This window comes from Ursus maritimus, unplaced genomic scaffold, assembly GCF_017311325.1.
Source record: "Ursus maritimus isolate PB19 unplaced genomic scaffold, ASM1731132v1 scaffold_25, whole genome shotgun sequence".
Taxonomy (NCBI): domain Eukaryota; kingdom Metazoa; phylum Chordata; class Mammalia; order Carnivora; family Ursidae; genus Ursus; species Ursus maritimus.
In genome coordinates this window covers 28,880,165-28,902,909 of record NW_024425008.1, presented here as the reverse complement: position 1 = coordinate 28,902,909, position 22,745 = coordinate 28,880,165, and the positions used below count along the sequence as shown (strand labels likewise).

Genomic DNA, 22,745 nt, shown 5'->3' with positions numbered 1-22,745 from the left:
TAAAATCTACCAAGAGAAGTTGGAATGAATGCTGGGTAGGTCCCCATAACTGCGCACCTAGTCTGATCTTTGCCTAACTTAGAAAGGTTTTACAGGCACTTTCATAGAGATTACAGGATCTATGGCAGGGATAGTACCCAGGAGGAAAATACAGTTTCAGAGACTCCTCAAATACCAGAAATACATACATATGAGTACAAAGGTATATATGGATTTATCTTATAGATCTATTAGAGGCAGTAATACTCAAGTATATACTTTCACGCCTAATGAGAAGCCAGTGAGTCTCTTATGTAAATATTGTTTGAAAATCTGCCATTGGACTGGTTTCATTCACTATTCATCTGCTAGATCCACCTGCCTATATAAACCCCATCTTTGCTTTGCTTGTGGGGTGAAAATGGAAATCTCATTGACTCACCCTAGCCCTCAAGTTCTTAGAAATAAATGGTGAGGGGCGCCTTGGTGGCTGAGTTGGTTGAGTGTCAGACTCTGGCTTTCAGCTCAGGTCATAATTTCACAGGTGGCAGGATGGAGCCCTGTGTGGGGCTCCCCACTCATCAGGGGATCTGCTTGAAGATTTTTCTCTCTGCCCTTCCCCCCAGTCGCACTTGGGCACACGCTCTCTCCCTCTCTCTGTCTCATGGATAAATAAAATCTTAAAAAACAAACAAACAAGACAGAAAGAAATGGCAACCCTTTCATCAGCCACACATTTAAGCCAGAGCCTACAGAATGGTTTGTACACTGACCAAAGGTCACTTGTTTCTTTGCCTTTGCCTTCTTTGCTCCTGTCATACGTCATACGTGGATTTCTCTTTCCTTGCCCTCACCACACGCTCTGTCAAAAGATGCAAAAGCCTTGTTGAGTAGCAACCTCTGTAACAATGCAAAAATTCCTCCCCAGATGACTTGGGACAGATTGGAGCCAAACCATTTCCTTCAGTCCCCGAGCACATTGTTTCCCTCCAATGACTTCTGCAATCCAGAAACAGCTGCAAATTCCAGTAAAACAACGTTCTGATCCAATCCCTCAAGCTATCCTCACCCTTTTGTTTTTCTCTCTGGAGGGAGGAAAGAGGAAAATCCTTGAAAAGCTGCCATGGTGCATTATTTTCAAGCATCTATTGATGGAGGTGTGAGCCAAGCAGCCTTTCTTACTGGAGGAAAGGAAAGGGCAAAAATGTAAGAAAAAAAAGAGTTTTTAAACAATGGAGAAAAATCTGAGTGAATGAAATAATGTTGCACAATGGGAAAAGGATTGAGCAAAAACATTGTTCATGCAACGCAATTGAAATGTGCTCCTTCAGAAGGCTTAGGCTCACCTTGCCTTTCACTTGGCTTGAGCCAGGAAGCCAGTTTAGTTCAACAGTTAACTTGGGCCATTCTTACTTGAAACTAACCTAGTAAGAGGGGCGCCTGGGTGGCTCAGTTGGTTAAGCATCTGCCTTTGGCTCAGGTCGTGATTGCAAGGTTCTGGGATTGAGCCCCGTGTTGGGCTCCCTGCTCAGCGGGGAGTCTACTGCTCCCTCTCTTTCATCCTCTGCGTCTCCCCCAACTTGCACTCTCTCTTTCAAAATAAATAAATAAATAAATAAACAAACAAATAAAATCTTAAAAAAAAAAAAAAACACCTAACCTAGTTACAGAACAACAGGATATATAAAAATGGCACATAAAGGTGTGTAAAGAGTTTATCCTTCACAAAATACTTTATAGTAATACTCCTGTAATTAGCAACCTCTATAAGACACTTAAATGGTATGCTGTTTTTTTTAATAAAATTATCTTTCATTTGCCCTTTAAGATTCACTGTTTACCCTTTTTCGCTCCTTGCTGTGTGTGGGAGACTGGTCTTTATGAATAGAATCAATGCCTACCCTCTAGCTTCTGGTTGGGTTTGGCTAAGGGGAAGCATCCCCAGGATATTGAAGAGTGAGGATGAGATATTTACTACTGTGGCCCCCTCCCTGATGGGTCGCTGTGGATTGGCTGCTTCTCCCTACTGGAGGTCACAGCTCCTGGGATAGGAGAGTATCCCTTCCTCTTCACGCAGCTATGCTCTGCCCCTTCCCCTTGCCCTTGTACGTGTGGAGGGATAGGTAACAGAATTCCACTGCTGCTGGTCCCAGGGTCCTGCATGTTCCTTTTCCAATACCCTAAACCCCACCTGCACCTTTATAAATATATTAGTCCCTTAAATTCTTCTTAATTGTACAGTTTGAATGTGTTCTCTGTTTCCAGGAAGTGCCCTATTATAAGGCATAACTTTTCCCTTCAGCTAGATGGTCTCTTGAGTGCAACCTTGTAGGGTGCCCTGTGTCTCCTTCAAAACATATGGTCCTGTGCATAGAGTAAACATGGGTCATTCGTGCCATTGATGATTTCAGGAAAGTCCTTCACTTATCTGGTCCCTCTTTCCAAGGTCATGCTGCCAGACGCATTTAGTGAATCATATAAGATTCTATCCATTCACACAAAGTCTGGCCATGATTGTTGCCCCAAACTTGCATTTAATGGGATTTGCTGCCTCTGAGAAGCAGTGCGGTAGAATGGAAACAATAGGTGTTTTGGAACCTTATTGACCCAGGTTCAATCCCTGGCTCTGCTACTTGCTAGTTGAGTAACATGGGAGAGCTCCTTAAAAGTCCCTGAGAACCACTGTCATCATCTGTAAATGTGAGATGCAGAATCACCACATCTCTGCCTCTTCTTCCTTGCTCCTTCCCCATCTTCACCAGTGTGACCAAGTAGAGTCCTTTGTCCCCAGTTTGAAAACAATGTCTGGTGGTAGGACGAAGCCAGGCTCCTGAGGAAGAGGGGATAGAAAAGAAAGGAAGGGAAAATGATAGAAATTTTAGACATATTGACAACATGGACTATACTTATGATCAATATTGAATATGTTTTTGGGAGATGTGGAAGAAACTGTGATACCTAAAGAAGCTAAGGAAAAAACATAAGAGAAGGTATAAAAAGCAAACAAGGTAGAATCTTCCAGAAGGTCGAATCTTCCAGGACTGCCTGTCTGAAGCAATGGTGCTGTATCAATAGTCTTTTCATTGAAAGCAGATTGAAGAAAAAAATGTATCCAATGTAGAAAATAGGACACTAAGTAGAGAACATGTTCAAAAAAGGAACATAGGAAGTGACCATATTTTTTTCCACCCCTTAAATGAGTTGGTTTATAAATAACTGATAAATTCTGATCAAAATGGAATTTTTTTACTTTTCCAACCCTACCAATAAAGTGAGCACAATAATGCACAACTCCTGGAACAAGTGATTTACTCTTACTACTTTTTTTTTAAATAGATAATACCCCAGGTTACTTTTTACTTTTTTTTTTTTTTAAGTAGGCTCCACATCCAGCTCCCACATCCAGCATGGAACTCAACTCAGGGCAAGAACTCATGACTCTGAGGTCAAGACCTGAGCTGGGATCAAGAGTCAGATGCTTCACCAACTGATCCATCCAGGTACCCCCCTACCCTAGGTACTTTTATGAAGTGGGGAAGAGGTTTCTTTCTTCCTTCCTTTCTTCCTTCCTTTCTTTCTTTCTTTCTTTCTTTCTTTCTTTCTTTCTTTCTTTCTTTCTTTTTAAAGATTTTATTTATTTATTTGACAGAGAGAGACAGCCAGCGAGAGAGGGAACACAAGCAGGGGGAGTGGGAGAGGGAGAAGCAGGCTCCCAGCAGAGCAGGGAGCCGGATGCAGGGCTCTATCCCAGGACCCTGGGATCACGCCCTGAGCCGAAGGCAGACGCTTAATGACTGAGCCCCCCAAGTGCCCCGGGAAGAGGTTTCTAAGCACCCCTATGAGGCAGACTTGGTAGGGACTGGAAGACAACTCAAGAGAAAAGGACAGAACTGTTTGTATCATACCCAGGGCTCAGAGTGTCTCCATCATTGGCTACAGCTAAATGTGTTCTTTTGGGAACGGGCCAAGCCTGCATGCCTGCCTGGCTGTTTTGAAGAATCACAGCAGGGTCACAGGGATTATAATACCTTCCTCAAAGGGTTGCTATGAGGCAGGTCAATGAGACAATATACATAAAAAACCTAGTACCCATACATAGGAAGAACTTCATACATGCTTTTTGTTATTTTTTGTAGGGATTTAGGCTCTGTATACAATTTAGATAGAAGACTTTTTTTCTTTTTAATTTGGAAAATCACGGTGGTTGACATTCTCCTACTGGTCACACCAACTACTGCAGTGCCTCCAGAGGGTTCTTTCACACCTCCATTACACCTATTTCCATGATAAACAATAAAGAGCCTCTGACGCCACTGAGGACCAAATAGTCCAGTGGAGTTACATACACAAGGAAGTTGCTCGAAGTCAACTGTATGTTCAATAAAAGAAAAGAATACAGATGAACATATACATATATGTCATTTCCTCCCCAACAATATGGCCCTTAAATTCACGCCAACTACTTCATCTGGTGCTTAACCAAAGAAACAGCCATGGCCATCTGTTCCAACTCTGGGGAAAAACTGGCTGCGTTGAACTTACTGAGAGATGGCACCGAATGCATGGAACACTGTAATCTGTACCGTATGGGTGATTAAAGAGGCTTTTAATGTAACTTTTTACTATATATGATTTTAGAACCCCAACCCCGAGCGTGGTACGGTACCACTGCCACAGGCTAGCGTGTGTTATTTCAAGTTGTTGGACCCTAAGTGTACATGAAGACTGCCTCCTAACAATACCCAGTATTACTCTCAGGTTAACTTGGAGACTGTTTAGGCAGCCTTATAGCTGTGAAGACATCTGCATGATCATGTTCCTTCCAATGCACGCCTTCTGTCAATTCTGGCATTATTGGTATTTTCAATTATTTATTTTAAAAATACATACTGAGTCTCTACTACCTGCTAGGTCCTGTGATTAGCTCTAGGAATACAGAAGTGGGAAAAAAAAAAAAAACCCAACAGCTTGATCTCTGGTCTCATGGAGCTCACATTCTCAGAGGGGAGTCAGATCAATTAGCCATCCAAATTCATTCAGTCATTCATTCAACAAATATTTATTAAGAGCCAAGTATATGCCAAGCATTATGCTAGGCACTGGGGATAATATAATTAACAAAAGAGACCCAAAGCCCTCCTTCAGGGTATTTATATTGTATTAGAGAAGGTAGAAAATAAATAAGATAAATATGTTAACTATATTGTGTGGGAGATACTTGTAAAGCCCAAGGAGAAAAGAATAAAGCAGGGAAGGGGCCCTTTATATGTCAGAGGGGTGGCAAATTTCAGATAGAATGGCTAGACAGCGTCCCTGAGAAGGTGACCTTTGAGTAAAGCCCTGAAAGAAATGATGGTTCTAGCCCTACGGGGGGATCCAGAGGAAGAATATTCCAGGCAGAGGAAACAGGCAATGAAGAAACATTTGTGGCTGGTGTGGAGAGGAAACGTTAATAGTCTACAACATTCTGGTCTCAAGGGATAGATGGTCATTCTCCAAATGGTCTCTGGGCAGAGCTGGGGCACTGAAGGCAAGGGACCCAGGAGTAGTCTTTGCTGTGGGCTGCCGACTGCTGTGAAATCTATGGCTTCCAACTGAGTGGTCTCCTATGACCTCTACAATGACGACGGTCTGTGTTCTCTTCATGCACAACCGTCCCACTAACCCACCACTGTGATAGTGTGTGCTTTCAATTGTAGTTGTTGCTTTCTACCACGATGATAGATCTGCACTGCTTTAATCAGACTCTTCCAATCGACCATCTTCTAAACAATGGATGTATTTACAGATGGCTGGCCAGGGTCAGGGGAGCAGTCTGCAGCCATAAAATATGTAAAGCAGGGTCACCACATTCTGGAAGTAAAGCCATCATCTTGGTTTCATCAGAAAGTGCCCTCACCAGTTGAGCGAACGAGGCCTAGATTAATTTGAAATTGTCAGCTGGGAGATTCTTGCAAAGACTAGAACATTCTTCTCCTGCTTGCATATGTAGCACATATGTGTGCCTTTCAACTGGTTTTGCACATGTTCATCCTTGCCTTAATTATATTCGCTCTTTAAATACCCTGATTATAATGAGGAGAAGAGACAGAAATGAAATGGTTCCATTCTATTCCTCCCTAGAAAGTTGATTCTATAACTCTAACCTTGACTCTATTTCTGACCCATCTATCACAAGAGGATTTGAAAACATGGCACAATCAAAAGGAATGAAGGAGGAAGAAATTTAAATAGTAAATAGTTAACCTTGGTTAACCACTTTCCATGTGCATCATCCAAGGAGGTGTAATAATTAGGTATGATTCACCAATGAAACATGGAAGCTTGGAGCCATGATGTCATTGGCTTGACAGTCAGAACTCAGGCTCAAAGTCAGCGTTCCCACCGAGGAAGCCTGACTCCAGATTCTACACTCTTAATCTCTACTATGTTGCTTTCCTGAAATGAGCAAATAATAAGAGGGGAAAAGTAGTAACAAGAAAAGAGAGAGAGTTAAATGAGAGAGGACAAAGAAAGGAGGAAGAGACAAGTAGTTTCTGCATTCTGGAAAATAAATGAGTAGAATTAATGCTGCCTTTAAAAGAGAACTACTTTCTCAACCCTCATTCTATTTTTCAAAAAAGTCATTGCACTGTGTCCTTTTTCTGACTTTGCACAGTGCTTAGAATAACACTATCCAAACAGCATGTGTTCAATTAAACCTACTGACTAACCATGGATTTGCACAAGAAGCTCTGAAGGACTCTTAGGCCAGCAGATACATTGTAATATCTGGGTCAATGAGATCTTCTGGAGACACTTCTTCCATTGTTTACTGCTTGTCTAAAATGATAAGTGCACAAGAATCAACCCTTAACGGGAGTAGCACCCATAAAACTGTCTGCCGTGTAATAGGTCTCGTAGTGACTCTCCATTGTGGGTTTTACCCCAGCTCCAGGTGGGCCCTCAGTGGCCTAAGCCCCATCCTCATCCCCACTACCAGTGAATGGGCCTGGATGAGGCTGGCTGAGGCCCATTTGGGCCAATGAGTCACAAAGAGAGGTTTTCTGGCACTTTTGGAGAATATGCTTCCTTATCCTTAAAAAAAAAAGCCATAGAAAGTTAGCAGAATATAAAAAGGGAGACAATTAGCCCTGTAACTGCTAAAAGACGTTGCCAAACCAGGGAACTTAGGATAAAGTTTAGGATGAGGACAGGACAGTAGAGAAATGGAAAGAGACTTCGAAGCCACCAATCCAGACCCCTCCCTTTATCTCTGACTTCCTGTATTCATTCCAGTAACTGTACTGACCATGGAAGGTAGGTTGAAGAGTTGAGTTTTCTTTTACTCATATTTTAAATTATCCTACTGATGCAGCCCGGTAAAAATAAACAACAACAAAACAGTGAACTGAGGCATATTAAAATTTTCAAGGGTTTATTTGAACATACATCTTTTCGAATTGGGAACCAAACCAATGATGGTCAGGAGCACTCCGCTGACAGAAGCCAGGGGAAAGGTTTTTATAGAAAGGACGAAGAAGCAAAGGAAGGATATTACTCGATTGGCTATAGCTTAAGCAGTTGCCTTATTTGGGGAAGCCCGGTTGGCTGTTTGCAATTGGTTGTTCTTAAGTTTCATTTTCTGGGGTTTGGTGCTTCGACTCTGGCTTGGATATTGATTTCCTTATGTAGGCTGCCAAATCGTCAGGGCCACCTCAATCTAATGGCCTCCTTATTTAATTACTTTAACACCTGGAACATCCTGGAAACACTCTTCTGTAATCATGAGCCAGGCTGGAGGATATAGGAGACTCTACTTGCGAGGTGAGGTTTGGGGGGCGGGGGGTACAGTTATCCAGAGCCTAGGAATGTCAATCCAGTCCCTTCTCGGCCGGGCCCGGCCAGCACCCCCATGAGCAGTGAGATGAAGAGCCTTGTAGACAACAAGAAAGAGGTGTACGCTCTATTTGTCCAGGGGCCAGACAGGCAAGCATCTGAGCAGGGAAGATGGGATCCAAAAAGGGTGCACACCTGAGAGGGACAGAGAAAGGCACTTTAGGAGCTGACTGGCCCTAGCATCAAAGACCCAAGGACGGGCTTCACGCAGAGGATCAAGAGCCTGTTCAAGGAAGGCAGGACAAGAGCTATGCTGTGGAGACAAAGTAAAAGGAGCACAGGCTTCTGAGGCAAGCATACCCAGGTCTGAATCCAAGGACAACTATTTATCTGCTGTGTAAACTTAGGCAAGCCACTTAACCTCTCTGAGCCTGTTTCCTTGACTAAAAAGAAACATCATAATGTCTTCTCCACAGAGTTGTTATAAGGCGTATAAATAATTCGTGAGAAGTGCTTGGCACTTGGAGTGCTCAACAAATGAGGGCTGTTATTATCAATACCGTCCTCATTATTTATATCGAACCATAGAGATTTCTTTGGCTCTGGCTCAGAACATAGAGCAAGGGAGAGAAGTGTTTGCCAGGGACAGAGAAACCAGGAGGGGGAGCCAGGACCTCTCAGAGCTTATGGCAGATGACTTCGCTCCTGTTCTGGCCATTTGTAATTGCCGGTGTGCTCATTTGTCCTCACACTCAATGCTGCTGTCATTGTCACCATTCCCTTCAGCAGAAATGAAAAGAGCCTTAGATTTCTGTTAAACCAGCCACATGGCTCATGCTGTGCTGCTGGCATATCCATTCATCTTTTCTGTGGGGTGAGCTGTCATCGATATCCAGGGACACCACCTGCTCGGGGTTTCAAACAACCGTCTCCATGGTTTCTGGCCAGATTCCATTAGCTAAGTGAGGTGGGGCCCAGTGGGGTTAAGAGGTTAATGCTAGTAGGGGGTACCTCTCAGGGGCGGGGGCCCAGAGACACAGGTGGTTACAAGAGTCCATGCTTGTGATGGGAGGGCGTGACTGACCCAGCCTGGGGTCAGGGGATGCTTACTGGGGTAGAAAAGTAAGGTCACAACCTTCCACAGCCTCTGAGGAGTCTGTGACAATGTATTTCATCAGAGGAGGACGTTCAGCACAGTGACCCTGCAGGTTTCCATTTGATGGGTTTGCCCCCTTTAGATTTGACTCACCTCACTTTTAGTGCCCAATCCAATAATGACCAACATTTATTAAGCTCTTACCATGTACCAGGAAGCACTGGGCTAATACATTTTTCATACTGTCCCATTTAATCTTCACCACAACCCTAACAAGTTGGTATTATTGTTTGCTCCATTTTATAGATTCATAGAGACTCAGAGAGGTTAAGCAACTTGTCCAAGGCCACACAGCCAGTAAGACTGTGGAGCCATGTGGAGAATCCAGGTTTTGCTGATTCCAGATTTCCAGCTCTGAATTAGGATGCTAACCAGTGCCTCTCACGCTTTAAAATGCATATGAGTCACAGGGGATTTCTTAAAATGAAGATTTGACTCAGAAAATTTGGATGGAGCCTGAGACACTGCATTTCTTTCTTTTTTTTTTTTTTTTAAGATTTATTTATTTATTTGACAAAGAGACAGCCAGCGAGAGAGGGAACACAAGCAGGGGGAGTGAGAGAGGATGAAGCAGGCTCATAGCAGAGGAGCCTGATGTGGGGCTCGATCCCAGAACGCCGGATCACACCCTGAGCCGAAGGCAGACGCTTAACAACTGCGCTACCCAGGCGCCCCAAGATGCTGCATTTCTAACCAGCTCCCAGGCTATGTGTGTGCTGTTGGTCCATGAATCACACTTTGAGCAGCAAGGGGATGCCTGATGGATGTGCTTCACCGTGGTTGATAGGCTGATAGGTTTCTTGCCAGAGAAGGTTGAATTTTGGTCTTGGATAAAAAACTTTTAACCCATTTATGAGTATGTATTTGTTTTCTATGCTGAGTAACAATTTAACACCTTAAAGTAACAGCCAGTATTGTATCGCAGATTCTGTGGGTCAGGTGTCTGGGAACAGCCTGACTCTCTGCTCAGAGTCTCACAAGGCTGGATCAAGGTGTCATTCGGGCTGTGTTCTCATCTGCAGCTCAGGGCTCTTATCCGAGTACATTCGTGCTATCATGAAATCCAGTGTCTTGCAGCTGGAGGACTGAGGTCCCTGTTTCCTGACTGGCTGTCACCCGGGGTCCAGCTCTCAGCAGTCCTAGAGACTGCAGCATTTCTTTCCTTCTTGGCCCTTCCATCTTCAAAGCCAGCAATGGCGTGTCTCCCTTTTGTCGAATCCTTCTCAGACTTCAAATCTCTTGGTCTTTTTCTATCTCTGACCTCTAAATCTAGATCTAAGGGGCCATGTGATTGGGTCAAGACCACCCAAATAATCTCCCTACCGTGAGGTCATCTGATTTGGGCACTTAATTACATCTGCAAAATGTCTTCGCAGCAGGACCGAGGGGAGTGTTTGGCCAAGCTGCTAGGAGAAGGCGTGAGCATGCCAGGGGCCGGCCATCTTGGCGACTGCAGGAGAATTCTGCCCACAACAACATGTTTTGGTTTTCCTGGTTGAGCTGCATTGCTGATTGATCCAGGTTTTTGGAGTCATGGAAATGGAGATCATGTGAATGGCCTCATTTCTGCTTTCATTTTTACTTATTTGTTTTAAGCCTCTCCCTCAGCGTTAACATTTTCCAACACTTGTTTCAAAATAAAAATGAACTGTCATGAGGGAGATTCCAGCAAATTGAGCTCAGTCCTTTTTCTTGTTTGTGACATAAACTGAAAGTGAGGGAGAGCACCTGATACATAGATCATTTGGGGTTTTTCACTGACTCATAACCAATGTCCAGGAACGAGACTTCAGAAGCAGTGAGGTTTACAGGCAAGAGCATCTTCCACCCAAGGAAGTCTAAGTGCTCCGTAGATGCTGGGAGCTGAAACACATTTTTAAGAAGGAGGGTTTGTAATACCCTGACAGCAAAGATCTGACTGAGGTCCCAGGGCTCCGGTCCGTCTTTTGTGAGTCTATCCTGTTTCCCTGCCAACGGCACCGTCCTATAGTTACAGGCCTCATAAAATGTCAACCCAGCATTGTTTTCCTTAGTTGGGTCTGAAAGAAGACAAGTCAAAGTAAGAAGTAGGGAAAAAGGCTGTAGAAACCTGCAGGGGGAGGGAATTCCCAGGGGTTTCTACAGTGGGGAAAGCAGAGAGAGAGAGGCAACACACCCCCTCTGTGGATTCTGGGTTTGCAGAGTGTGGACAAAGACAGCCCCTTGTCAAGAGGTGGGGCTGGGCGAGACAGAATCCTGGTGATGCTGTTTCCACAGCATTAGTAGCTCCGAAGCTGTCAGAAGATCACCACCTAGGAAATAACGCAATTTTCTTAGCCAGCTCCCAGCATAGAGAACAGTTGAGAGAAGGGTTGTAGGAAATCTATTGTCCACGGCAACCTCACAGTGAGGCCGGGGATCTGTGGTGGTATTGCTTCCTCTAGAGTGTGAAAGGTTCAGCTGAGGTGACTGCCCTTAGCTACATTTTTTTTTTTTTTTTTTTGCCAACACATACCAAACTCTGTTTTGAATCTTTGGTCTCATGGCATCCTTTCTGAAATACGAATCATAAAAGCAGTGCATTTCTGCTGTGCCTGCTGCGACTTGCTTTATCACTCTCCTATTTCGGTGTCAATAAAATGATGCTGTCATTCCAGCTGGGAGGTATTTTGATTGTACCAGGCAGAAAGCTGGCTGATCACATTGGGGGAGAGACGCACAGAGAGAGAGGGACGGGGGAAGGGGGAGAGAGAGAGAGAGAGAGAAAGAGGGACGAAGAGAGGGAGAGAGAACTTGTGTGTGTCTCCTTTCTGAGGCTGAGAAGGAAATCATCTCATTTTAGCAATGGATAAATGCATTTTGATGGTAACCAATTACCAAGTTGAAACCTCCTGTAAAGTCTTCTAGCACCATGGCAATTTACTAACAAAGAGAATTCCTCGCTAAAGTCATCATTAGCAAAAATCTTATGCCACTGGCTTCTAACTAAGCATAAATGTAGGGTAGTAAAATAGAGACTGGGAATAAAATAAGAGGGTTGGAGTAAATGATCTCCTTTGATTTAAAGAAAATTCCAAGCTGGATGTTGGAAGACTTAGCAATGATGAGAAATGCCAGAAGACGGAGACTATTAATTTAGGAAGGTAGTGGACATCTTCTCGACTGATACATGAATTTGTGAATATGGGTGTGTGTGTGTTTGTCTCCAACCTCGAGGTGAATATTTTTTTGAAGTCTCGGAATGATGGCTCAGTTGATGGCGGAGTGGAAAGGACTCAGAGACCAGCCAGAAACCCTGGAGCAAGGCAGGCGATTCCAGAAGGTCTTGGCAGAGTTAGATGGAGAGACGGCCCAGCTGGTTAGTGCCAGGGAGGGTGAGAGATGAGCTACAGGTGGGTGGAGACCAATCCACATGGTAGAGAGGTCTGGGCAGCCTGAAATTCTAATTAGCTGCTCTGAAGAGTGGGTAGCAGGGAATGTGCCTCAGAAAGCATGGTTCGGAGGTGGGATTTGCATTCTTGGGGGGGGGGGTTGACAGAAGAAGAGCACACACCCAATCCAGAACAAGCGGGATACAGCCAGGGTGGCAGAAAAGGGACTTAATCTCCAGCCATGCAGCCAGCTCCTTGAACCAGGGGAAAGGTTGGTAGAGGCCCGACAGCAAGGCTGATTGGATGCCATCCTCTGGAGAAACCACCCTAGGGCTCCTTACATTCCCCAGACCATAGAGACTCTGAGCACCTCAGGTATTCCCAGCTGCACTAACTACCAAATCATAGAATCAGACATGTGATTTCAAGACGTTGAAGATGTGGTTCTGTCCTCAAGGACTTTATAATCTATTTGGGGGGGAGAAGGTCAGCACACATCAGAGAAGAATATGTCTGTGTGTCCATTAACTCTGTGTGTACAAGTTATATGTGTGATAGGAAAAGAAAGGTCAAGGAAGGTTTCATGGGAGAGGTGAGCTTTGGGGGCTGGCATGAATTTTTTTAAGCAAGGAAGAACAGATTCTGGGCATGGGGTAAGTGTTCACAGAGAGAGAAGAGGGTAAGAATAGCCCAAGATAGCTTCCTCATCCTATTCCTACCCAGGCAGGAATAGTGAAGCCCCTCGGTCCTGTAAGGGAAGCCACTAGGGGAACAGCTAGTGGGCACTTAGAAAGTGGAACATAGAGCAAGGAAGTGGAGTTTGCCTGACAAGAGAACGCGATCAGAATGACTGCGGAGGTAGCCCCCAGCTTCTGTGTCTGGGGCGAAGCGTCTGTTTCAGGCTCCAAGCTAATGTAGCCCTGACTTGCACTAGTGCCAGTCTGCAAGCCTCTAGGGCATTTTCCTACACGCTTCCTGCCTATGCTCCCCACCCTGATCACGCCGGCTCCTTATTTCCTTCTATTTGTTTAGTGACTCCTGTAGAATCAAGTTTTCCTTTTAAATAAAACCCTTGGGATCTTGGAGCCTTCGTCCACTTTTCCCCCCGTAGATGACATAATGAGACACATTGTGTTCCAGTGGCTGTGGGTCCCGTGGCGGACAGAACAGGCCACCTGTTTAGCATCATCAGGGTGAGTGTCACCATCAAGATGACTCCTCTATATTAAGGGCTATGAGTCAACTCACCGTCTTTGTCTATCTTTGGGACTTTTACTGTAAAAAAAAAAATGAGTTTGAATATATTTCTTCAGCACTGGCAGTTGCCTTTCCCAGTCGGCTGCTGCTTAAGAAATTCCTAATGGCTAATGTCAGGTCCCAGGATACTGGCCTATAATGCTGAGAAAGGAGCTGGTCGTCAGAGTCTTGGCACTCAGCTACGGTTTTGCTCTCTGCGGGAGCAGCCACAAGTAGGAGCTGGGATAATCCCTTTCCTTCAGCAGCTGCTTAAGTGGACCTGACATTTGGACTGGAAAAGTATTTCAACCCACCCCAAGGTAGAGAAATTACTTTTTCACCGTCAGAAAGCGACGTGTGTCCTGCATAACCAAGGAGGCTTTTCCTGGCTTTGCAGCAGGAAGAAAGCCGGACATTCAGGGCTACTGTGCAGGGCGTTGGTGGTAGTGGGAGGCAAGGGCAGCGATCGACACTTGTAACCATTTACAGCAGATTGTTTTAAACCTCATTTAATCCTCTCAACAAGCCCAAGATAAAGAGGTCATTTTATTATGTATTCTACAGATGAGGAAACAGATGCACTTTCTTAAGCAACCACCAGTGAGTTGCAACCCAGAAATGAACCCAGTCTCTTTGAATGCCATTCCCACAGCTTCCCAGTAAATTAGAGGTTCTATTCCACTGTGTGGCAATCAGCTGTGAGATGTGTCACGCAATAATTTGTCAGTAACAAAGAAAAAAAATTAGATTAAATGGTGGGGCTCCTTGCTGGCTCAGTCAGTAGAGCACGCGACTCTTGATCTTGGGGTTGTGAGTTCGAGCTCTCTGTTGGGTGTAGGAATTACTCAAAAATGAAATTTAAAAAAATTAGATTTGATGAAGTTAGACCATCTGGGATCTGAACCTTGGCTCCACCATCTTTTATCCGTGTGACCTTGGGCAAGTTACTTAACCTCGCTCTCTCCCTCTTGGTTTCCTCACTGTTACAAGGGGGGAAATAATAGTACGTACCTCATACCACTGCTGTGAGAATTGAGAAAAGGTAACGCATGGGGAGTTCTGTAGTTTGGTGGCTGACGTGTAGCTGCTGGGCAAATGGCAAGTATTGAAGTGTGGGATACCCAAGTAGAGAAGCACGCAGTAAGCACATTCCGATAGAGAGGGATGAGTGTACTCAGCTATAGGGATTCAAAGAAGACAAAGAGCTTCTGCCCTTAAAATAACTCCTGGTCTCCTGGGAAAGATGGAGATGTAAACAAATTACTATAATGCGATGTGACAGTGCTATAGCAAAAGTCTGTTTTTACTTGTCAAAGGATTTTTACTCAGAGGTGACCATGGCATTCCGTTGCTGTGGATAATGTTAGTTTTTATTCCACTAGAGAATCACAATATATATTCCATTCTCCTTGCACTAAAAGGGAGTTGGGTAAGTGTCCCTGGGCATCTGGATTTGGCCAACCCCACTGCTAAAATCCATAGCTTAAGAAATCAAGATGTGTCTCCGTTCTGTCTTTCCTGCTGGGCTCCCCTCTCCCTGAGTAGCTTTGGAGGGGGCTTCCTACCCCGTGTGCTGCCTCTTGGATAAGACTCTAGGGGCTCAGCAGAAGCTACCTGGCCCATTCCTACAGGAGATTAATGATGCCATGTTTAAAAAGAGCCTAAATTAATAAAAAGAACATTGCACATGTCAGTTTTAAGTGATTTAAATCACTTAAGCTGTACTTTCTTGTTTTCTTTGTTTCTTTCTTGTAAAGATTTTATCCATTTATTTGACAAAAAGAGAGAGAGAGAGGGAGAGCACAAGCAGGGGGAGTGGCAGGCAGAGGGAGAAGCAGGCTCCCCGAGGAGCAGGGAGCCCGATGTGGGGCTCCATCCCAGGACCTTGGGATCATGACCTGAGCTGAAGGCAGACGCCCATTCCACTGAGCCACCCAGGCGCCCTGTTTTCTTTTCCTTTTTTTAATAACATATTTCTTTTTAAAAAAAATTTTATATTTTTAAAAGATTTTATTTATTTATTTGTCAGAGAGAGAGAGAGAGCACAAGCAGGGGGAGCGGCAGGCGGAGGGAGAAGCAGGCTCCCTGCTTAGCGGGGAGCCTGATGCGACCTTTATCCCAGGACCCTGGGATCATGACCTGAGCCGAAGGCAGATGTTTGATCGAATGAGCCACCCAGGCGCCCCTACTTTGTTGTTTTCAGTTGTTTATATTGTGAGTGGGTGTCCTGAGCAAGGACATTTCCAAACAGCGATCGTGATGAATGTGCAGCCAGCATTATTCCTTTTGTGATTTACCCCATTGTCTCCCCAACCTCAACATGTATCATAGCCTAGGGTAAGTTATAGAAACTCTTTGAGTTATTGTTTTGCTAATTAAAGTCAATGAAAACTTAGACATTTTAAAACATTTACAGAGAATACTGGCAATACCTTCAGTGTCATAAAACAAGAAGGGGCATCATCATGAAACAGCATAAAACTAAAGTCAGTCAAATGGGGGAAAAAAATCAATGTTGGATTTATTCCTTATACCTGACCAGGATAAATTCCAAGCAGATATAATATTTAAATGTATAAAAACGAAACCATCTTCTCTTTTAGAAGAAGCTAAAACAGAGTTATTCACCTAAGAATAGGAGAAGGTCTTTTTAGTTATGACCTTAAACCCAGAACTGTAAAAGATGGATATGTTCAATCTCATAACATTAAAATTTTCTGCCTGGAAAAAACCATAAGCTAAGTCAAAAGACAAATGACAGATTGGATGGAAATATTTGCAGCTCTCTTACAGACCAGCAAAGACTAATTTCCCTTAACCCATATGAGCTCCTACAAATGAGAAAGCAGAAGACCAAGGGTGCAATGCAAACATGGGCAAAGAATAAGACAGGCCAGTCCTGGAAGAGCAAGAAATGGGTCCAAGGCACATGAAAGTGTCTCAGTCTCACTCACAAGAGAAGAGATTTAAATTAAAATTATACTTAGATAACAGGGGCGCCTGGGTGGCTCAGTCAGTTAAGCATGTCTGCTTTCAGTGATCTCTGGCCCCCTTGATCCAGACTGTGTCAGGCTCCCTGCTCAGCGGGGAGTCCGCTTCTCTGTCCCCCTCTCCCTTCCCCCCTGCTTGTGCTCTCTCTCTCTCTCTCTCAAATGAATCTTTTAAAAAACTTATACTGAGATAACAATTTTCAACGATCAGATTAGCAAAGACCCCGAAGTGTGATAACATTCTCTGTTGATAAGGGTGTTCTGGAACAGGCCCTTTCCTGCCCTGCCAGGGGGAGTATAAACAGGTACAGCAGTAGTAGAGCAATTTGGCATTAACTCCACTTTTAGGAGCTTATGCTTTAGATATTCCCCAAATACACACAATGAAGTCTATATGATATCATCCATTATAGCAGCATTTTAACAGCAGAACATTATTTGCCACCTGAATGTCCACCCATAGCTATTAAATAAATTGTGGCACGTTCATACAGTATAATACAATGCAGTGACTAAAAGAATGGCAAAGCGCTTTAGGTGCTGATACAGTAATCTCCAACATATATTGTTCAGCAAAAAAAAAAAAAAAAGCAAGGTGCGGTGCAGTGGGTATAGCATGCTATACTTTGTGTACAAAGAGAGAACTTATATGTATACACTCTCGTTTTTTTCCTTGTATATACATAAAACATCTCTGTATGGCTGGGATCAGCAAGGATGTTTCACTGTATATACTTTTTGTTTGGTTTTTGTTTTTCCTTAAATATTGAATTATGTGAAGGTATCATCTATTAAAACTTCAAAAATGAAATACAAAACAATCACAAGCCAACATGGGTTGATTAATTAATTAAACACAATTAATTTTATTAATAAATTAAATAACTAATTAAATGGCCACGTTTCTAAACCCATGTGTGGTTGTCTGTCTGTGTAGTCTGCATTTGTTCTCTCTGATTCTTAACCTAATCCAGGGCTTACTTAGGGATCTGCTGCTCTCAACATACCCCTGGTGTCTCAATCCACGTCGGGGACTGGCTGGTCTGAGGGCAACTCCATTCTCATGGCCAGTACCTAGTTCAGGAACCCTGGCTAAAGGCAGTGCGTGGCATTGCCCCGGAACAGAGCTTGACTCAAGAATGCTAGAGGCTGGGGCGCCTGGGTGGCACAGCTGTTAAGCGTCTGCCTTCGGCTCAGGGCGTGATCCCGGCGTCATGGGATTGAGCCCCACGTCAGGCTCCTCCGCTATGAGCCTGCTTCTTCCTCTCCCACTCCCCCTGCTTGTGTTCCCTCTCTCGCTGGCTGTCTCTATCTCTGTCAAACAAATAAATAAAATCTTAAAAAAAAAAAAAAAAGAAGAATGCTAGAGGCTCTTGGGAAAGAAGTTTCCTTGCTCTTGGGTGACCTGCACCCAGATGGATGGCATTTCTACGTGAAACCAGTAACTGTTACAGCCATTTTGCCCCCATGAAGGGAGGAGCCTTAGGTGAAAGCCAGCCCATGAAGGAGGTCATCTCAGGGTACTGCAGAGAAATAGATCCAGAGTCACTAAATTAAACTGCCCTTGAAGTCACCCTACCTCCTGCACTTGTAGTTTTATGAAGCAGTACTTTTCCTTATTATTCTGTGAGTTTGAACAAAATTTTCTGTTACTTGAAGCTGTAGGCTAATACCCATGTCGCACAGAGGAATGTTTCCAAGAATCTAAGTGAAACACATGGGTAAGTCAGAAGGAAAAAATGCCTCCTGAAGTTTCTCAGACTTAGCAGACTGCCAAGGCACATGGCATGTGTTGACATAAAAACTTTCCCAATCAGGCTCTGAACTCCAATTAGAATATGGTACAGAAGTAGTCAGGGGGATGGAGTGGAGAGACGGAGAAGAAGGATACCGACATCTTTAGTGGTTGTGACTGGGTAGGGGGCCTGCTGGGTAAGTTTTAGCTCCTTTTTCTATATTTTCTCTGATAAAAAAATGTAAATCTTTTTTTTTTAATGATGAAAAACTAAATACCAGCCAAAAAAGCCACTTGGAAGCAGATTGGTAGAGAGGCTGGGCCAAGCAAATCCCAATAAGTTAATGTCAAGTTTTCAAAATACAAGCCTGAAGGCTAAATAAATAAATGCTTATAAGAAACTCTTCGTAAATTAGAGATTAAGAAGTTTAAGAACTCCTAGTAACCTGAGGCTATTAGGAGTAAAGGATTTAAAGCAAGCAAAACCCCAAAAGCAAATTTAGATCACAGCTGTAATACTTACAGCAGGGCTCATCGTTCTGCTCTTGAGACACTAATTTTCACAAACACTTTTGAGGTGGGGTGTTTCTAATCGCTCCCCATATGGCCTTTGTTTTCACTTTCTGGTACTTCCCGCAGGCTGAGGGTCTCTACAGGACTCAGGCTGGGAGCTGTTAGCATCTCCTGGAAGTGGACGATAGGAAGTTTTTTCCCTTCTTAATCCACTGACAACCTTTGAGGAGTAGAAGAGGATAACTCCATAAAGGAGACCAAGTCTAGGATAATCAGGGACGGAGGTGAGAGGAAACCAGGAAGAGAGCGCAATGACCCAGGAACAAAACGATTAAATAAAGTAGGGACTGAAAAGTGCCTGCTGGACTTGGCAACTAGGAAATCACTGGTGATTTGAGCAAGAGCAGTGACCAGAGTTAAGTTCAAGGCAGGTGAAGAGTATTGTTGCATTCTTTCTTCCTTTCTTTTCTCTCCTTTTTTTTTTTTTAAGATTTATTTTTTAATTTGAGAAGAGTGCATGAGCAGGGGGCGCAGAGGGAGAGAAGCAGACTCCCCACTGAGCACAGAGCCCTATGCAGAGCTCGACATCACAACCCTGAGATCATGACCTGAGCTGAAATCAAGAGTCAGACGCTTAACCGCCTAAGCCACTCGGGCACCCCTTTCGTTCCACTCTTAAGAAATTTGGCTGGGAAGGAGAGAAGAAAGAGGGTGGATGCTGGAGCACAGAGAAGGCTTGTGGAGGAGAGCGCTTGTTTGTAGGCTGAAGGAAAGAATCAGTAGAAAGAGAAAGCTTTTGGTGCCCAAGGAGCCAAGATTAACAGATTGAGTATGGTTCAGAGACTGCAGGAGAGGGGTCCAGAGAGTGCAGATAGAAAAAAAAAAAAAGAGGATAGGAAGGATGGATGCATATAGAAGTAGGAGGGCAGGGGGCGCCTGGGTGGCTCAGTCGTTAAGCGTCTGCCTTCGGCTCAGGGTGTCATCCCAGAGTTCTGGGATAGAGCCCCGCATCTGGCTCCCTGCTCTCCGCTGGGAGCCTGCTTCTTCCTCTCCCACTCCCCCTGCTTGTGTTCCCTCTCTCGCTGACTGTCTCTCTCTCTGTCATATAAATAAATAAAATCTTTAAAAGAAAAAAAAAAAAGAAGTAGGAGGGCAGGAATTTGAAAGATGCCCGATATCCTCTATTTTCTTTGTGCTATGGGAGCGAGAGGGGTATAGGTGTTTTGAGAACATTGGTGAGCTTTTAAAAGTCATTACGAGGAACTGAAGAAGAACCAAAGAATTGTCAGGAAGAATCCAGGTCACAGCTGAGATTAGAACCTGGGAAGTTAGTCTGTGTGCTGAAGGTCAAAAAGGTAGATCCATCCTGGATTGTGGTTTTAGTGGATGGCAAGGTGGGGAGGAGGAGTGAAAAAGCACTGAGCTTGGAATGATCGAATTGTAAAACCCTGAGACCTACAACGGATAAGGAAGTGAGGGCAGGAGAGGTGGTGGTGGTGGTAGAGGGGTCAGGAGAAAGAAAAGAAGGAAGGAATAAGAAGGAATTAAAAAAAAAAAAAAAGGAGGGGCTCCTGGGTGGCACAGCGGTTAAGCATCTGCCTTCGGCTCAGGGCGTGACCCCGGTGTTATGGGATCGAGCCCCACATCGAGCCCCACATCGAGCCCCACATCGGGCTCCTCCGCTATGAGCCTGCTTCTTCCTCTCCCACTCCCCCTGCTTGTGTTCCCTCTCTCGCTGGCTGTCTCTATCTCTGTCAAATAAATAAATAAAATATTTTTTTTTTAAAGGAAAGGTTAGGGACAGTGGTTCTCACTCCTGGTTTGCAGAATAGGGTGCTTAAAAATGCAGATCTCTTGGCCCCATGTGAGAGATTTCAACTGCGCAGAGCCTAGGGATCTGCATTATTTTCCAACTTATTACTTTTTAAAAATGGGTAACATGAACATGACATAAAATTCATAAAGTACGAAAGATACACAACGAAAAGTAAGTCTTTCTCTCACCCCTGTGGCAACTCCTGCTGCCGTTGCCTCAGATATTCTGTTCGGGACGTTCAATACGTAATTCCATACAAAATATGCTTTTCTTTCCTTTATGCAAACAACAGCACATTATACATACTGTCCTACACTTTTTTTTTTCACTTAGCCATATATCTTAAAGATCAATCCATATCAGCTGTTAAAAGCTCATTCAGCGTAGGGGTGCTTGGCTGGCTCAGTTGGTAGAGCACAGGACTCTTGATCTTTTGGTTGTGGCTTTGAGCCCCATGTTGGGTGTAGAGATAATTTAAATAAATAAACATTAAAAAAAAAAAAAGCTCCTTCAGTGTTCTGTTGGCTGCTTGGAATTCCATCTTTTAATAGGAAAAGATGGAAGACAATAGATGCTTATATTAATTCTCTATTTCAGGGATTGCCAACCCTGGAGGAGTTTTTCAGTACCCTGTGTAGAGATGTACCAGAATTTGGAATTCTACATTCCTAATAGATTGTGATGGGGGGTGGGGGAGATTCATGGACTACACTTGAAAAACACTTGTCACAGGATGTGAGAGCATAATGAGTTTCAAAGATGGAAATACTGCGAGAGTGAGAAAACGGGATGAACTGGGAGCTTTTACTTTGCATCATGATCTCTACTGATTTATTTGGGAGATTTTGTCCTGAAAATATCACTCCCCTGGAACATATATACAAAATACACTATTTGTGCATAATTAGGATATGGTTATGTATATTTACAGCTGCTGAATCCCAATGCCAATAGGCAAAGCAAAAACAAAAATAAAAACAAAAACCAAACCAAAGGAACAAACAAAACTTATAAGAAACATATTCCCACATACTGTCAAGTTTTCCATAAAGCAAGTTGTGAAAAATCTCCAAGAGAAAGATCTTTTTATTACATCATTCTTTATCTTTGCCATTAGAAAAAGCAATTGAGGGGCGTCTGGCTGGCTCAGTTGGTAGAGCATGTGACTCTTGATCTCATGGTCATGAGTTCAAGCCCCACATTGGGCATGGAGCCTACTTAAAAAAAAAGAATGAATGAATGAATGAATGAATGAATGAATGAAAAGCAATTGAAACTAAATGCAATGAGTCCGCAACATGGAATTCCCCAGGATTCTTCAATTCTGCTTGGATTTCTTGAGTTGGGGCTAGAACAGACCTAGAAAGTAGAAAACTCTGGAATGAAACACAGGTTGATTCCACACCTCATGATAGTCCATTACCAGACACCACTTCCCACCAAGGAATGTTCTTGGTGCTCCTTGCCAGAAGGGCCAGACCTCTAGCTTCTAGAGGTGGCAACTCTCATTTCTGCATAACTACAGGCAGGTGCTATAGAGGACACTGGTAGCTACTAATCAGGTGAGCTCTTCAGAGAATCCCCCAGCTAGATTAGTTAGCCCAATAGGTCCTGCCAGAATTACACTACCATGGCTGAAACAGAAAGGTAAGCAAGTTCTTTAATATGGTACAGCTAAACACATCAGACATCCACTGACATAGAAGAATCCTTTCATGTGAAAAGATGGGAAATAATACATGTGTCTATTGTTTCTAATTCAGGGATTCCCAGCATTTGGGGAGTTTTACAATATCTTATACACTTCCCCTTTCCTTTCACTGCCCTGCCCCAAAAGTGTTGGGTGAGAGTTTAAGAAAAGTGAATTGGAATTTTGAGATATAACAGAAGATACCTCGAGATGACACAAAACCATAGTGAGAATTACTGAACTAGTTACTGTCAATTAAAACATTTTCTAAAGTAGTCCTCATGTGGAATTGACATTTAAAAGCCCCAATAGAGGGGCACCTGGCTGGCTCAGACAGAAGAACATGTAACTCTTGATCTCAGGGTGGTGAGTTCAAGCCCCACGTTGGGCGTAGAGATTACTTAAATAAATGAATAAATAAAAACGTTTTTAAAAAGTCAAAAAGAAAAAAAAAAACCCAGT

General features: G+C 43.7%; 1 long non-coding RNA gene across 1 annotated transcript; it reads left to right on the top strand.

Moving 5' to 3' along the window:
- Positions 1-7,400: 7,400 nt before the first annotated feature.
- On the top strand, positions 7,401-10,616 carry LOC103671509. The gene is made up of 2 exons (XR_570933.2): positions 7,401-7,785; positions 10,330-10,616. It is a non-coding gene; the product is annotated as an uncharacterized LOC103671509 (long non-coding RNA).
- The last annotated feature ends 12,129 nt before the right edge of the window (positions 10,617-22,745 follow it).